The 17,227-nt window shown below is 44.5% G+C and overlaps 1 pseudogene; it reads right to left on the bottom strand.

Moving 5' to 3' along the window:
- Window positions 1–6,052: 6,052 nt before the first annotated feature.
- On the bottom strand, window positions 6,053–7,023 carry LOC144273208 (olfactory receptor 13G1-like; annotated as a pseudogene).
- Window positions 7,024–17,227: the final 10,204 nt, after the last annotated feature.

The following is a 17,227-nucleotide window of genomic DNA, read 5'->3' as shown; positions in this document are numbered from 1 at the left end:
TTTAGCTACATTGGAGTGAATGGAGCCTGATCTCCAGCTGTTGTAAATCAGCCTTCACTCCATTGGAGTCCACACAGTCAAATCCCCAGCTGATATCAACCAGACCTAGCTCCATTGTAGTAAATGGTCCTGTCACAGGGTCCGTACAGGCTTCTACCTACTCATGCCTGTGCCCTGTGTTGGCCGGCCAAAAAAAAAAAGGCCCAATGCCTTCTTTGGTGCTTCACCCTTGTGTCTTTATTTACAGTGCAAACATGTAGTCCCTTTTATTCCCCCAATAGCTAAACCCATTCAGACCCTTCCCAGGGTCTCCTGGCCCATGAGGCTCCTTGCCTTTGGTGAGGAGACAGAGCTGTAAGCCTCCTTTCCCCTCCCAGGCTAGCCTCCTGACTGAGCTTTCTCCAGGGCTTTTATAGCTCTTCCCTTCCTCAGCCCAGCTGCCTCTACTTAGCTCAAGTCATTGCTGTGAGCCGGCCCTCGTTAGGGCCTGCAGCTGGGCTCTCTGCTGGCTGCCTGGGCCCCTGCACCTGGCTTCCCTACCAGAAAGCAGGGCTTAGCCAGCATTTTGGCAGGGCATTCAAGGGCTTTTACCCCTGCCCTGCCACAGGTCTAGATACCCAACTGGTGTAAATCAGCCACAGCTCCATTGGAGTCAATGAGACAAGATTCATGTCAATCGACCATCACACCATTGAAGTCAAAGGGCAAGATTCCCAGCTGGTGTAAAGGAGCCGTAGATCCATCCAAGTCAATGGGCCCCAGGGAATAGCTGTGTGACTGCACAAGTCACTTAATCTGCCTGGTGCCTCAGTTTCCCCATCTGTGAAATAGGGATAATGGCTCCCCCCCTTCCTCCCAGGGGTGTTGTGACAGTAAATTGTTAAAGCCTCTCAGGCCCTAAGGTACCACAGCACCGAGGAAGGTGGCTTTGTAGCATCTGAGGAATCAGCCATCTGTGCATCAGCTCCCCTCCCTTTGGAATAAAGATAAAGCTCTTTCCCTACCTTACTGGGTGTGGAGAGTTCAGACACTGCTGTGCTCTGAAGCCTTTAGTTACCTGGACAGACATTGCAATCCCAAACAATGGGCCCCAAACATGACCCCCTGGAGAGGAAAACCAAGCTCCCATTGGCCTCAGGGTTATCAGGATTGTGGCCTGTGGGCTGTGCTTGCTGATGGATTAAGAATAAAAAGGCAAATATCTGAGGTGGCCTGGGACACTGTGGTCCAGTCTAAGTTCAGAGTGCCCCAATGAGGCTGGTGTTCTGGAATTATCACTGGCAAACACAGTGTCATAATGTAAGAGTGAAGAAAAAAAGATGGAGCATGCAACTGATATCAAAGAAATTGTGTTTTCTTTATGAGATCATGAGAGAGCAGCAAAGGATAAGGAATAAGACAGAAGAGGCACTGGGTAGAAGGAGATAATAATTCATAGATTTATAGATTTTTATGCCCAGAAATGACCACAGGGATCATCTAGCCTGACTTAGATAACACAGTACAGAGAACTTCTCTGAATTAATTTCTGCTTCAAGTCCAATAGGTCAATTAGAGAAAAAAATTCAGACAGGGGCAGCTACAGTGTGAAATGAGAATGATGAATATGAATAAATACACTGAGGGATAGCTCAGTGGTTTGAGCATTGGCCTGCTAAACACAGGATTGTGAGTTCAATCCTTGAGGGAGCCATTTGGGGCAAAAATTGGGGATTGGTCCTGCTTTGAGCAGGGGGTTGGACTAGATGACCTCCTGAGGTCCCTTCCACCCCTGAGATTCTATGAATGTGTTATTATATTAGTAGTAGCGTAGCACCTGAAACCCCAGCCTGAGATCAGGTTTCTTTTCTACTGTCCACAGTACAGAAACACAGTAAGAGACAGCCCCTGCACCAAAGTGCTTGCAATCTAAATACAGAAGACAGACAAAGGGTAGGAGGGGAAACTGAGGCACGGAGTGAGGCAGTGACTTGCCCAGCTTCACACAGAAGGTCAGTGGTGGAGCCAGGAACAGAACCCAGGGCTTCCTGTTTACATTTTAGGAGAAGGGAAAAGTTGAGAGCTTGATGGTACCCTGGAATGAAAATTAACCAGCATGTTTACATCATCCATCATTGTTATTCATTATTACAGCAACTAGAGGTCCAAATCAAGCTCAAGGCCCCATTGAGCTCTGCTCTGTAGGAACACACAGTGAGAAACAGTCCATGCCCCAAAGACAAGAAAGACAAAGTGTGGGAGGGGAAAGAAAGGCACAGAGGAATCAACAATGCTCCCATGAGTATGACAGTCATTGAAACACAGGAGGTGTCATAAATATAAAGGGAAGGGTAAACCCCTTTAAAATCCCTCCTGGCCAGAGGAAAAATCCTCTCATCTGTAAAGGGTTAAGAAGCTAAAGGTAACCTCGCTGGCACCTGACTAAAATGACCAATGAGGAGACAAGATACTTTCAAAAGCTGGGAGGAGGGAGAAAAACAAAGGGTCTGTGTCTGTCTGTAGGATGCTTTTGCCAGGGACAGAACAGGAATGGAGTTTTAGAACTTAGTAAGTAATCTAGCTAGGTATGTGTTAGATTATGATTTCTTTAAATGGCTGAGAAAATAGCTGTGCTGAATAGAATGACTATTCCTGTCTGTGTGTCTCTTTTGTAACTTAAGGTTTTACCTAGAGGGATTCTCTATGTTTTGAATCTAATTACCCTGTAAGGTATTTACCATCCTGATTTTACAGAGATGATTCTTTTTTACTTCTATTAAAAGTCTTCTTGTAAGGAAACTGAATGCTTTTTTCATTGTTCTAAGATCCAAGGGTTTGGGTCTGTGGTCACCTATGCAAATTGGTGAGGATTTTTACCAAACCGTCCCCACGAAGTGGGGTGCAACGGTTGGGAGGATTCTGGGGGGAAAGATGTTTCCAAACTCCATTTTTTCAGGAACCCAGATAAAGTTTGGTGGTGGCAGTGGAAGTCCCAGGGGAAAGAGTAAAATTAGTTTGTACCTTGGGGAACTTTTAACCTAAGCTGGTAAAAGTAAGCTTAGGAGGTTTTCATGCAGGTCCCCACATCTGTACCCTAGAGTTCAGAGTGGGGAAGGAACCTTGACAGGAGGAGTGATGGGAGGTCATATATTCCTAGATTTCAAGATCAGAATGGACCATTCAATCATCCAGACCTCTGGTATATCACAGGCCATTTGACTTCTCCCAGGTGCCCATCTACTGAGCCTTTAGTTAGATTAAAACTTTACAGTTCTCAGGGGTACCCAGGGCAGTGAGGCAACTCGCTACCACTTGCCCTGAGCGTGTTTGTGCCAGCCATGGGTCAACTCCCCAATGCCACTGACCACGGGCAACACAAGCCACTCCCCTCTTAGCCTTCTCAGCTCTGCTGTCCCTCGGCAGGTCAGTGATAAACATACCCCCCCTGGAGTGTCTAGCCCCGGTACACTTGGTGCTAGCAGTATTCATAGGTTCATTGCTCCCAAATGAACAATATTCCACAGCTTCCTAGTTAAACCTTAGATCAACCAAGCCGATGAACATGCAGCACTGAGATATATTGATAGTGACAACAAGTAAAAGTTTATTTAAAGATGCATAGAGATTTAAGTGACAACCAGTAGAAATATTGAAAACAAATGAGAACGAGGAGTACTCGTGACTCCTTAGAGACTAACAAATTTATGTGGGCATAAGCTTTTGTGGGCTAGAACCCACTTCATCAGATGCATAGAGTGGATCAGATGTATCTGATGAAGTGGGTTCTAGCCCACGAAAGCTTATGCCCAAATAAATTTGTTAGTCTCTAAGGTGCCACAAGTACTCCTTTTCTTTTTGCGGATACAGACTAACATGGCTACTACTCTGAAACCTGAACACAAATGGTTACATATAAAATAAAATCATAATATGTATTCTAGACTTACTTAATAAGATGCTCTCATCTGCAATAAAGTATTGCTCACCAGCACTTTTCAATCAAGCAGGCTGTGAGTCCTTTTTCATGAGAGAAAACATGCTGTCTGCCTCCCCCCTAGATAATGGATACTGTGTGTCTCCTTGCATTCTCCTCATATACCATCCTAATTCTTTGATCCTAGTAATAAACAGGACACCCTCCCGCTCTGTGTCTCTTCCTGCAGATTTTGTGATCTCTTGTTGATTTTGTGGTCTTTATTATCTGGGGGCTGTGTATGGAAATTGACTTGTATTGTGAGGCATAAAGTACACAGTGACCAAAAGTAAATCCCAGGTATTTACTGCCCCTTCCTGAACAGAACCTGTTCAAGGTATGTCACTTCCTGATGGTCTGCATTTAATATTAAGGCTTTAAGAACATAATTTCTGGTATAGAAATAATACATACGTTCATTTCACAATGATGATGATGACCAGTGGGCTACTAGCTCTCAGTAGAGACCTTACATGCCTCCCTTTGTGGAATTCTTGTGCAAATACTGACCCACGATATCCCTGTAAAATTCTATATCCCCTGGTGCCCTTTGCCCATTGGCACAAAGGGATTCCTAGGCTACAAAGACTAAACTGTGCAGCACAGGTAGGGAACAGCGGAGACCAAGTTGCCCTCAATGCCCAAGGTCTCTGCAATTGGATTAGGCAAGACATGCCCACATGACCCCAGCCGGCGATTTACACCTGATGCTGCAAAGCTAGGAGAAAACATCCAATGTCCCTGCCTGTTTGACCTAGGGGAAAACTCCTTCCCCACCTTAGATCTGGGGGTACATTTGACCCTGAGAAAGTGAGCAAAACATGGCATCTAGAAAGAGGCTTCTCTGTCTATGGAGGTTGTGGAAGCTCATTCACTGAAGGTTTTCAGAAATAGGCTGGATAGCCACCTGTCTTGGATGATTTAGACACAACACATCCTGATTTTGGCAGGGGGTTAGATTAGATGAACCTTGTGATCCCTTCTAACCCTATGGTTCTCTGCACATTCTCGGAGCACTGGTCCACCCTGTCTCCAGTTGTAGCCAATCTCTGATTCTTCAGAGTAAGGCAAACAAACAAACAAAATCCCAGAACACCTCTGAACTACTATGCACTGGGGGGAGAGGGGAATTCCTTCCTGATGTCTGCAGGCCACTGGCTGAAGCCTGAGATTGAATTATAGTCATTTTCTTAATACAGGGCTGCAAGTGTTATGTATGCATTGAGGGCAATTCCGAGCTTCCTGTTCAGTCCATGGCTCGTGAAGGAAGAGGATGAACAGGGGACTCAGAATCACAGATTCCAATGCCAGACAGGAGCATAACAGTCTGAACCCCGCATGCACTGGCCATAGACTTTCCCTCAGAAGCTGGATTGAAAAAAAAATCTTCCAAAAAGATATCTAAATGAGACTCAACCATCTCCCCTGATAAGCTGTCCCAATGTTTAATCACCTTCACAGCGAAGAAATTGCATCTTATTTCAAGGTTGAATTTGTCCAGCTTTCACTTCCAGCCCTTGGATCCTGTTATGACTTGTCAGCCAGGTTGAAAAGCCCCCACTAACTATCTGATATCTTATCAATGTGTAAATTCCTAGACAGTGTGATCAATTCACCTCTCAACCTTCTCTTTGATAAGCTAGGTAAATTGAGCTCCGTTACACTCTCATCATAAGACTTATTCTCCAGCCCCTACATACATTTTCTGGCCCTCTTTTGAACTTTCTCCGGTATTTCCAGATCCTTTCTGAAGTGTGGATGCCAGAACTGGATGCAATATTTCAACCATGATCTCACAAATGCTGTGTACAGAGGCAAGATCACTTCCCCACATTTTTATACATCCGAGCATCAGATTACCCACACTGAACGCTCATGTTGAGACAATTACCTGTGATGATCTCTATATCCTTCTCTGAGTCACTGCTTTCCACGAGAGCCTCTCCCAACCTGCATTCTTTGTTCCCCGATGTATTACAGGGCTATCCAGCAAATCATCAGCAATGGAATATAAATTGTATTCTATTTGAAAAGTAAATACAATAGCAAGAACTTTCAGGTACAAATCACACTTATCAGTATAGTGCATAAATACTATACTTATAAGTAGGATAGATAGATAGATAGATAGATAATATTATTGTCTTTGAAATAGCCCAAGTCTCCTTTCACTTTTCTTAGATCCTCTTTGACCTCATTGTTTTTCAGAGAGAATATGATAGGGTTGAGCACTGGAGTTATAACCGAATATAGGATAATGATCACTGTGTCTCTGTCCGGAGAGTAGGCTGAGGAGGGGTGTATATAGGTGTACATGGCTGTGGAGTAGTACAAGCTGACCACTATAAGGTGGGAGGAGCAGGTGGAGAAGGCTTTCTTCTTGCCTTCTGTGGAGCGAATCTTCAAGATAGTTCTCAGGATGAAGTAATAGGACATTAAAGTTATCACACAGCTCCCCATCCCAAAGACTGCATCAGCCAGAAAAATCAGGGTTTCACTGAGGCTGGTGTCTGAGCAGGAGAGTTTTAGAAATGGTGGCAATTCACAAAAGAAATGGCTGATGACGTTTGCTTCGCAGAAAGAAAGCTGAGCACAAATCCAGTGTGGACTGCAGAATTGGCCACCCCGACTATCCATATGCCAGCAATTAACCCAACACAAACGTCCTTCCTCATGATGATGGTGTAATGCAAAGGGTGGCAGATAGCAATATAGAGGTCAAAAGCCATGGCAGCAAGGACCAGAACTTCACTTACCAGAGTCCAAGTGAAGAGACAGATCTGTGCAATGCAACCTAAGAAGGCAATGGTCTTCCTGTGCTCCAGAAGGTTCTGCAGCAGTTTGGGGATGGACACTGAGATGGATAAGGTTTGTCAAGGACAAGTTGATGAGCAAGAGTACATAGGGGTATGAAGCCTGCTGCTAGTAGTAATAGTGAGGACGATGAGGAGGTTTCCCACGAGGGCGGCCATGTAGATGAAGGTGAATACCACAAAGAGGAACATCTGGTATTCAAGGAAACTGGACAGACCCACCAAGATGAACTCTGTGACAGAGGATTGGTTCTTCATTTCCGAATCTCCGCTACTCCTCACCTGTTAGGGTGACCAGACAGCAAGTGTGAAAAATCGGGATGGGGGCGGGGGGGGGGGGTAATAGGAGCGGGGGCGGGGGAGGGGGGGTAATAGGAGCCTATATAAGAAAAAGACCCAAAAATCGGGACTGTCCCTATAAAATTGGGACATCTGGTCACCCTATCTGTCTATATAAATCATCTCACTGGTCCAGACCCTCAGCTGATGTAAATAAGTGTAGCTTTAAGGAAACCCAGAAGCCAAAGGAAAGACACTGATTTGCACCAGTTGTGGATTTGGTCCATTCATTCCAATAAAGCAATGTCAGTTTACACCAGCTGGGGGCCTGGCTAATTGATTTCAATACAGCTACACCAATTCCTACCAGCTGGCCAGCTGGCCCAGTGACTTAGAAGAACCTAGTACATATAAGAAGTAACTGCAGTGAAATTAATGGAGTTTCACCGAAATCAACATAGGGAGATAAGAACAAGGCACATTACACCACAAATTTTAAAAGTATCCATAACACAATGAAGGGACTAGAGCTGGTTTCAAGTAGCACTTTGTGGAACAGATACATACATTCCAAGGCCAGAAGGGACCACTGTGATCATTCAGTCTGACCTCCTGTATAACACAGGTGATAGAACTCCCCCCAAACAATTCCTATAGGAAAACTTTTAGGGGAAAAAATCTTTATTTTGAAAATGATCAGTGATGGAGAATCCACCATGACCCTTGGTAAATTGTTCCTATTGTTCATTATCTTCATTGATAAAAACATTACTCTTTTTTTCCCCCTCCCTCTCCGTTTTAAACCAATGATCTCTGTCCACTTGACTAAGGAGTAATTCATGATTTACACCAAGGTGAGTAAGAGGAAAATCAGGCCACGTCTCATTGAGAAGGGTGTATAGCAATATTTCTTCTGGAGAGGTCAATCATTTGAACTAGAGATATCAGCTAGAATTTTTGAGGGAGACTAAAGAGGAAGGCACCAAATCCCATTGACAAGAAATCCCAGTCTATACACACTGACTCCACATGTTAGCTGAGTCTGTCTACTCCACTGATCTATCTATCTATCTATCTGTCTATCTGTCTATCATTTCGAATACAGAACATTAATTCTATTAAAATAGATGTGAATAAGTAGCTGTGCAAATTTACAATAGTGCACTATTTGGCTGTCTATATCTGAAGCTGAATTAACTATTTAAAAAAAACTTGAAAAATAATTGAATTCCTCAATATTTAAATAACATGTCCAGACAAGCAAAAATAAACCAGTATAGATAATATATGACAATTATAAAAGTCTTACGCTATAACAGCATAGAGATATTACATGGTAGCCATACAGAGATAGCTAAATAGCTAGAAAGATTGAAATAGGTCAAAACCTTAGCTAGCTAGCTAGAAATAAATAAATGCAGTTTTGTTCTAGCCATATTGGTCCCAGATATCAGTGAGAAAAGGTGGGTGAGGTAATATATTTTATTAAACCATTTTCTTAAATCTTTTTTCTTTTATTTATCTTTTATTAGCTTCTGTTGGTGAGAGGGAGCAACAGAAGTTGGTTCAATAAAATATATTACCTCACCCACTTTGTCTCTTAGATCAATCTATCGATCGATAGATAGAAGTTCAAATTCTGCAGTAATTAGATAAGTAGAAGAAAGAAAGAAAGAAAGAAAGAAAGAAAGAAAGAAAGAAAGAAAGAAAGCCTCTATTCCAATTCATTTATGACAGTTCAATGAATGATGATTTATCTTTAATGTATGAAAATGCATAAATGGCACTACCCTTTGAATTAGATAATTCAGTCTCCTTAGCTCTACTTGTCTTTGAACTGCTTGAAATTCGGCACAGCTGGGAAGAGCTTTCTACTTCTTCTATTAGGCAGATGGCTGGATTTAAAGAGTTGTGTTTACTGTTGTCACAGCCCTTTCATGGATTTGAAGATTCCTAGGCCAGAAGGGACCATTACAATCATCTACTCTGACCTCTGCACAATACAGGCCAGAGTGTGTCTCCCAAATTTACTATGGTCACCCCATCCGTGTTCAGCAATCAATGATCAGCATCACAATTCTTGTTAAATAACCTCCCAGTGCTATTAGAAGAGCGTGACTTATGTATCCTTTAGATGTTAATTATCTAAAGGCACCACTGATCTAGTGTTTTAATTGCTTATGTTACCTTTGGTGTCATGAACAAAATACCAAATTCCTTGGAGAGAGAGAGAGAGAGAGAGAGAGAGAGAGAAAGAGAGTATTTTACTATGTTCTTCCTTAGGAAAAGCTCTAATTCATAGATTCATCAAGTTTCAGGGCAGAAGGGACCATCTGATCATCTACTCTGACCTCCTATACATCATATGTCATTACATTTCATTCAGTTACCCCTGAACTAAGCCCAATAACTTGAGTTTGAGTAAAGCATCTTTCCAAATGGCAGCCATTCTGGATCTGAAGACATCCAGAGATGGAGAATCCACCACTTCCCTGGGTAGTTTGTTCCAATGGGTAATCACCCTCCCTGTGATTTGCACCTCAAGAACTCAAAGGAGATGTACTGACTTATGTAAGATGCGGATTTGTCCATGTGCATGGAAGCTCATAGCTCCTGTAAGCATAGAGCCCAGTGTGGTGTCAGTGCAGACTCAGTCAACTGGGCTCCCATATCGGCACCCCGTGCATGGCACAGTGCACTGGCAGCTCCTTGGGTCATGATGGAGAAGTAGGGGTGACATGTCAGAGAAGTAGGGATGACATCAATGGTACCATTTGTTACTCCAGCCATCATCTGCATCAGCACTCTGGACTCGGTGAATATTCCCAGAAGGCAGCCGGGCAACTCAAGCTTGGAGCGGGGAATGGAGTTATATAAGGCAAACTTTCAAAAGAGTCCTTTAAATCCAGTGAACATAAAAACATAAGAATGGCCATACTGGGACAGACCAAAGGTCTAGTCCAGTATCCTGTGTTCCAACAGTGTCCAATGCCAGGTTCTCCAGAGGGAATGAACAGAACAAGTAAATAATCAAGTGATCCATCCCGTCGCCCATTCCCAGCTTCTGGCAAACAGAGGCTGGGACACCATCCCTACCCATCCTGGCTAATAGCCATTGATGGACCTATCCTCCATGAAATTATCTAGTTCTTTTTTGAACCCTGTTCTGGTGGCCCAACTTGAGACACATCAAAAGCCAATTTCCAGCAACACCCACTGACTTAAGTGGAAGGTTTAAGTCCTATATTACCATTAATATGCAATGAAACCTCAAAGGCCTTACCCAGACCTTACCCCTGGACTTCTCCAAATGAGGTCAGTGGGCAAACTCTGAGAGCCTTCTTCAGGTCTCACAGACCCCTTCCTCAGAATTCACTTGGTCAAACCCTCATGGAGAGCTTGAAGGTTGAGATTTGTAGCAGCTGATCTGGGATGCAATTATAAAAGAGGATAATATAATTAATGTCAATCAACATGGATTCATGGAAAATAGATCCTGTAAAACTAACTTGACATCCTTTTTTGATAAGATGACAAGTTTGTTGACAAAGGTAATAATCTGGATGTAATAGACTTCTGTAAGGCATTTTACTTGATACCACATGACATTTTCATTAAAAAACTAGAAAGATATAAAATTAGCCTGCCACATATTAAATGGAATAAAAGCTAGCTAACTGAGGTCTCAGAATATAAATATAAAAGGGGAAGCATTATCAAATAGGTACATTTTTAGAGAGGCCCCATGGGGATCAGTTCTTGGCCCTAAGCTATTTAACCTTTTTATTAATGACCTGGACAAAAACATAAAATCATCATTAATTTTCAGGTGACAAAACATTTGGGAGAATGGTAAATAATGAAGAGGATAGGTCACTGATACTGAGTGATCTGGATCGCTTGGTATACTGGGAGCAAGCAAATAATATGATTTTTAATATGGCTAAATATAAATGTATACATTAGGAATGAAGAATACCGGCCATATTTGCAAGATAGATGACTATAACCTTGCAAGTAATGACTCTGACAAAGGTTTGGGGATAGTGGTGGATAATCAGATGAATATGAGCACCCAGGAGGTGGTGTAACCAAAATCACAAATGTAATCCTTGGATGCATAAACCAGGGGATCTCAAGCAGTTGTAGAGAAGTTATTTTACCACTGTATTTTGCACTCATGTAACTTCTGATGGAATATCATGTCCAGTTCTGGTGCCCACAATTCATGAGGGATGTTGATAAATTGGAGAGGGTTCAGAGAAGAGTCACAAGTATGATTAAAGGATAAGAGAACATGCCTTGTAGTGATAGACTCAAGGAGTTCCATCTGTTTATCTTAACAAATAAAAGGTTAAGGGGTGACTGGATTACAGTCTATAAGTACCTACATGGGGAACAAATATTTAATAATGGGCTCTTCAGTCTAGAAGAGAAAGGTATAATGGGATCCATTGGCTGGAAGTCGAAGCTAGACAAATTCAGATTGTGAACATTTTTAACAATAAGAGTAATTAACCATTGGAACAACATACCTAAGACTGTGGATTTACCATCACCGACAATTTTTAACTCAAGATTTGATATTTTTTTCTAAAACATCTGCTCTAGGGATTATTTCAAGGAAGTTCTCTGGCCTGTGCTATACAAAAGGTCAGATTAGTGATCCCTTCTGGCCTTGTAATCTATTAATCTATAATCCTTGATTATAGACATAATTTAATTACAGGTCTGGGACCATGACTCTGAGGTGATGTATAAGCCAAGTATGGATTCTTCATAAAGTAAGGGAAAAAAGGAAATCTTCTCAACTTATTTGAAATATCTCAGAAGGATGCCCCAATTTATTGCATTGTAGATGATATACTACCTTTTCCTGTTGATCAAATGTGACAACTACCAGTGCAATCATTAAGCCAAACATTCAGTATGACCTGGGGACAGTCAGGGACATCAATTGGCATTGATGGAAAAATGCTTTCCCTGGACAATTCAGCAGAATAGACATTTGGACCTAGGATCAAAAGGAATTTTGCCAACTTAATGTGGAAAGTTTATTCATACTGACTTAGGTGACTCCCATTTACCTTCTCCTTTGAGGCCTTGTTTGAGAGTTAACTTTCATCCAGAATCACAAGGGATGCAAAATCTCCCCACAGAAGGCTACTATATATGAAGATGAATGAATCATAACACAGTCTCTGCATTTAAATTACAACTTGGTCCATTGTATTGGAGGTTTGAATGAGAGGTAAGAATCTTCTTGCTTGCTTGCTTTCTCATAATTCGTGTTTCTAAATGAAGTTTTCTGACCTTTTTAGGCTGGCATTTCAAAGTTTCTTGTCTACACTACAGAATAAGGTCTAATTTATAGAAGTCGTTTTTTTTAGAAATCGGTTTTATATATTCGAGTGTGTGCGTCCCCACAGAAAATGCTCTAAGTGCATTAACTCGGCGGAGTGCTTCCACAGTACCGAGGCTAGAGTCGACTTCCAGAGCGTTGCACTATCCCACAGCTATCCCACAGTTCCCACAGTCTCCGCTTCCCACTGGAATTCTGGGTTGAGATCCCAATGCCTGATGGGGCTAAAACATTGTCGCGGGTGGTTCTGGGTACATATCGTCAGGCCCTCCCTCCCTCCATGAAAGCAAGGGCAGACAATCGTTTCGCGCCTTTTTTCCTGAGTTACCTGTGCAGACGCCATACCACGGCAAGCATGGAGCCCGCTCAGGTAACCGTCACCCTATGTCTCCTGGGTGCTGGCAGACGCGATACGGCATTGCTACACAATAGCAGCAACCCATTGCCTTCTGGCAGCAGACGGTGCAATAAGACTGGTAGCCGTCCTCGTCGTGTCCGAGGTGCTCCTGGCCACGTCGGCTGGGAGCTCCTGGGCAGACATGGGCGCAGGGACTAAATTTGGAGTGACTTGACCAGGTCATTCTCTTTAGTCCTGCAGTCAGTCCTATTGAACTGTCTTATGCTGAGCAGGCAGGCGATACGGATTGCTAGCAGTCCTATTACATCATCTTCTGCCGGGCAGGCAAGAGATGTGGATGGCATGCAGTCCTTCTGCACCGTCTGCTGCCAGCCAATGATGTAAAAGATAGGTGGAGTCGATCAAAACAAGAAATAGACCAGATTTGTTTTGTACTCATTTGCCTCCTCCCCCGTCTAGGGGACTCATTCCTCTAGGTCACACTGCAGTCACTCACAGAGAAGGTGCAGCGAGGTAAATCTAGCCATGTATCAATCAGAGGCCAGGATAACCTCCTCGTTCCAATAAGAACAATAACTTAGGTGCACCGTTTTTTATTGGAACCCTCCGTGAAGTCCTGCCTGAAATACTCCTTGATGTAAAGCCACCCCCTTTGTTGATTTTAGCTCCCTGAAGCCAACCCTGTAAGCCGTGTCATCAGTCGCCCCTCCCTCCGTCAGAGCAATGGCAGACAATTGTTCCGCGCCTTTTTTCTGTGCGGACGCCATACCAAGGCAAGCATGGAGACCGCTCAGCTCACTTTGGCAATTAGGAGCACATTAAACACCACACGCATTATCCTGCAGTATATGCAGCACCAGAACCTGGCAAAGCGATACAGGGCGAGGAGGGTCAGCGCGGTCGCGTGAGTGATCAGGACATGGACACAGATTTCTCTGAAAGCATGGGCCCTGCCAATGCATGCACCATGGTGCTAATGGGGCAGGTTCATGCTGTGGAACGCCGATTCTGGGCTCGGGAAACAAGCACAGACTGGTGGGACCGCATAGTGTTGCAGGTCTGGGACGATTCCCAGTGGCTGCAAAACTTTCGCATGTGTAAGGACACTTTCATGGAACTTTGTGACTTGCTTTCCCCTGCTCTGAGGCGCATGAATACCAAGATGAGAGCAGCCCTCACAGTTGAGAAGCGAGTGGCGATAGCCCTGTGGAAGCTTGCAACGCCAGACAGCTACCGGTCAATTGGGAATCAATTTGGAGTGGGCAAATCTACTGTTGGGGCTGCTGTGATGCAAGTAGCCCACGCAATCAAAGATCTGCTGATATCAAGGGTAGTGACCCTGGGAAATGTGCAGATCATAGTGGATGGCTTTCCTGCAATGGGATTCCCTAACTGTGGTGGGGCCATAGACAGAACCCATATCCCTATCTTGGCACCGGAGCACCAAGCCGCCGAGTACATAAACCGCAAGGGGTACTTTTCAATAGTGCTGCAAGCTCTGGTGGATCACAAGGGATGTTTCACCAACATCAACGTGGGATGGCCGGGAAAGGTACATGACACTCGCATCTTCAGAAAATCTGGTCTGTTTCAAAAGCTGCAGGAAGGGACTTTATTCCCACACCAGAAAATAACTGTTGGGGATGTTGAAATGCCTATAGTTATCCTTGGGGACCCAGCCTACCCCTTAACACCATGGCTCATGAAGCTGTACACAGGCAGCCTGGACAGTAGTCAGGAGCTGTTCAACTACAGGCTGAGCAAGTGCAGAATGGCGGTAGAATGTGCATTTGGACGTTTAAAGGCGTGCTGGCGCAGTTTACTGACTCGCTTAGACCTCAGCGAAACCAATATTCCCACTGTTATTACTGCTTGCTGTGCACTCCACAATATCTGTGAGAGTAAGGGGGAGACGTTTATGGCGGGGTGGGAGGTTGAGGCAAATCGCCTGGCTGCTGGTTACGCGCAGCCAGACACCAGGGCGGTTAGAAGAGCACAGGAGGGCGCGGTACGCATCAGAGAAGCTTTGAAAACCAGTTTCATGACTGGCCAGGCTATGGTGTGAAAGTTCTGTTTGTTTCTCCTTGATGAACCCCCCCACACCTTGGTTCACTCTCTTCCCTGTAAGCTAACCACCCTCCCCTCCTCCCTTCGATCACCACTTGCAGAGGCAATAAAGTCATTGTTGCTTCACATTCATGCATTCTTTATTCATTCATCACACAAATAGGGGGATGACTACCAAGGTAGCCCAGGAGGGGTGGTGGAGGAGGGAAGGAAAATGCCACACAGCACTTTAAAAGTTTACAACTTTAAAATTTATTGAATGCCAGCCTTCTTTTTTTTGGGCAATCCTCCGTGGCGGAGTGGCTGGTTGGCCGGTGGCCCCCCCACCGCGTTCTTGGGCGTCTGGGTGTGGAGGCTATGGAACTTGGGGAGGAGGGCGGTTGGTTACACAGGGGCTGTAGTGGCAGTCTGTGCTCCAGCTGCCTTTGCTGCAGCTCAACCATACACTGGAGCATACTGGTTTGGTCCTCCAGCAGTCTCAGCATTGAATCCTGCCTCCTCTCATCACGCTGCCGCCACATTTGAGCTTCAGCCCTGTCTTCAGCCTGCCATTTACTCTCTTCAGCCCACCATCTCTCCTCCCGGTCATTTTGTGCTTTCCTGCATTCTGACACTATTTGCCTCCATGCATTCGTCTGTGCTCTGTCAGTGTGGGAGGAAAGCATGAGTTCGGAGAACATTTCATCTCGAGTGCATTTTTTTTTCTTTCTAATCTTCACTAGCCTCTGGGAAGGAGAAGATCCTGTGATCATTGAAACACATGCAGCTGGTGGAGAAAAAAAAGGGGACAGCGGTATTTAAAAAGACACATTTTATAAAACAGTGGCTACACTCTTTCAGGGTAAACCTTGCTGTTAACATTACATACATAGCACATGTGCTTTCATTACAAGGTCGCATTTTGCCTCCCCCCACCGCGTGGCTACCCCCTCATCCCTCCACCTCCCTGTGGCTAACAGCGGGGAACATTTCTGTTTAGCCACAGGCAAACAGCCCAGCAGGAATGGGCTCCTCTGAGTGTCCCCTGAAGAAAAGCACTCTATTTCAACCAGGTGACCATGAATTATATCTCACTCTCCTGAGGATAACACAGAGAGATAAAGAACGGATGTTCCTTGAACGCCAGCAAACATACACTGCAATGCTTTGTTGTACAATGATTCCCGAGTACGTGTTACTGGCCTGGAGTGGTAAAGTGTCCTACCATGAAGGACGCAATAAGGCTGCCCTCCCAGAAACCTTTTGCAAAGGCTTTGGGAGTACATCCAGGAGAGCCGCAAATGCGAGGGCAAAGTAATCCTTTCACATGCTTGCTTTTAAACCATGTATAGTATTTTGAAAGGTACACTCACCGGAGGTCCCTTCTCTGCCTGCTGGGTCCAGGAGGCAGCTTTGGATGGGTTCGGGGGGTACTGGCTCCAGGTCCAGGGTGAGAAACAGTTCCTGGCTGTCGGGAAAACCGGTTTCTCCGCTTGCTTGCTGTGAGCTATCTACAACCTCATCATCATCATCATCTTCTTCGTCCCCAAAACCTGCTTCCGTATTGCTTCCATCTCCATTGAAGGAGTCAAACAACACGGGTGGGGTAGTGGTGGCTGAACCCCCTAAAATGGCATGCAGCTCATCTTAGAAGCGGCATGTTTGGGGCTCTGACCCGGAGTGGCCATTCGCCTCTCTGGTTTTCTGGTAGGCTTGCCTCAGCTCCTTAAGTTTCACACGGCACTGCTTTGGGTCCCTGTTATGGCCTCTGTCCTTCATGCCCTGGGAGATTTTGACAAAGGTTTTGGCATTTCGAAAACTGGAACGGAGTTCTGATAGCATGGATTCCTTTCCCCATACAGCAATCAGATCCCGTACGTCCCGTTCGGTCCATGCTGGAGCTCTTTTGCGATTCTGGGACTCCATCATGGTCACCTCTGCTGATGAGCTCTGCATGGTCACCTGCAGCTTGCCACGCTGGCCAAACAGGAAATGAGATTTAAAAGTTTGCAGTTCTTTTCCAGTCTACCTGGCCAGTGCATCTGAGTTGAGAGTGCTGTCCAGAGAGGTCACAATGGAGCACTCTGGGATAGCTCCCAGAGGCCAATACCATCGAATTGTGTCCACAGTACCCCAAATTTGAGCCGGCAAGGCCGATTTAAGTGCTAATCCACTTGTCAGGGGTGGAGTAAGGAAATCGATTTTAAGAGCCCTTTAAGTCGAAATAAAGGGCTTCATCGTGTGGATGGGTGCAGGTTTACATCGATTTAATGCTGCTAAATTCGGCCTAAAGTCCTAGTGTAGACCAGGGCTAAGAGAGTTAGGCATCCACACCTAGTGAAATTCAGTGAGTTGAATGATTATTAATATATACTCATTGGAAAATTGAGCTAAATTTAATTTCTGTGTTTTGTTTT

This window comes from Eretmochelys imbricata, chromosome 13 (genome assembly GCF_965152235.1).
Source record: "Eretmochelys imbricata isolate rEreImb1 chromosome 13, rEreImb1.hap1, whole genome shotgun sequence".
Classification (NCBI taxonomy): domain Eukaryota; kingdom Metazoa; phylum Chordata; order Testudines; family Cheloniidae; genus Eretmochelys; species Eretmochelys imbricata.
Note: the sequence above shows the minus strand (reverse complement) of the source record. Positions and strands in the feature narration are given on the sequence as shown.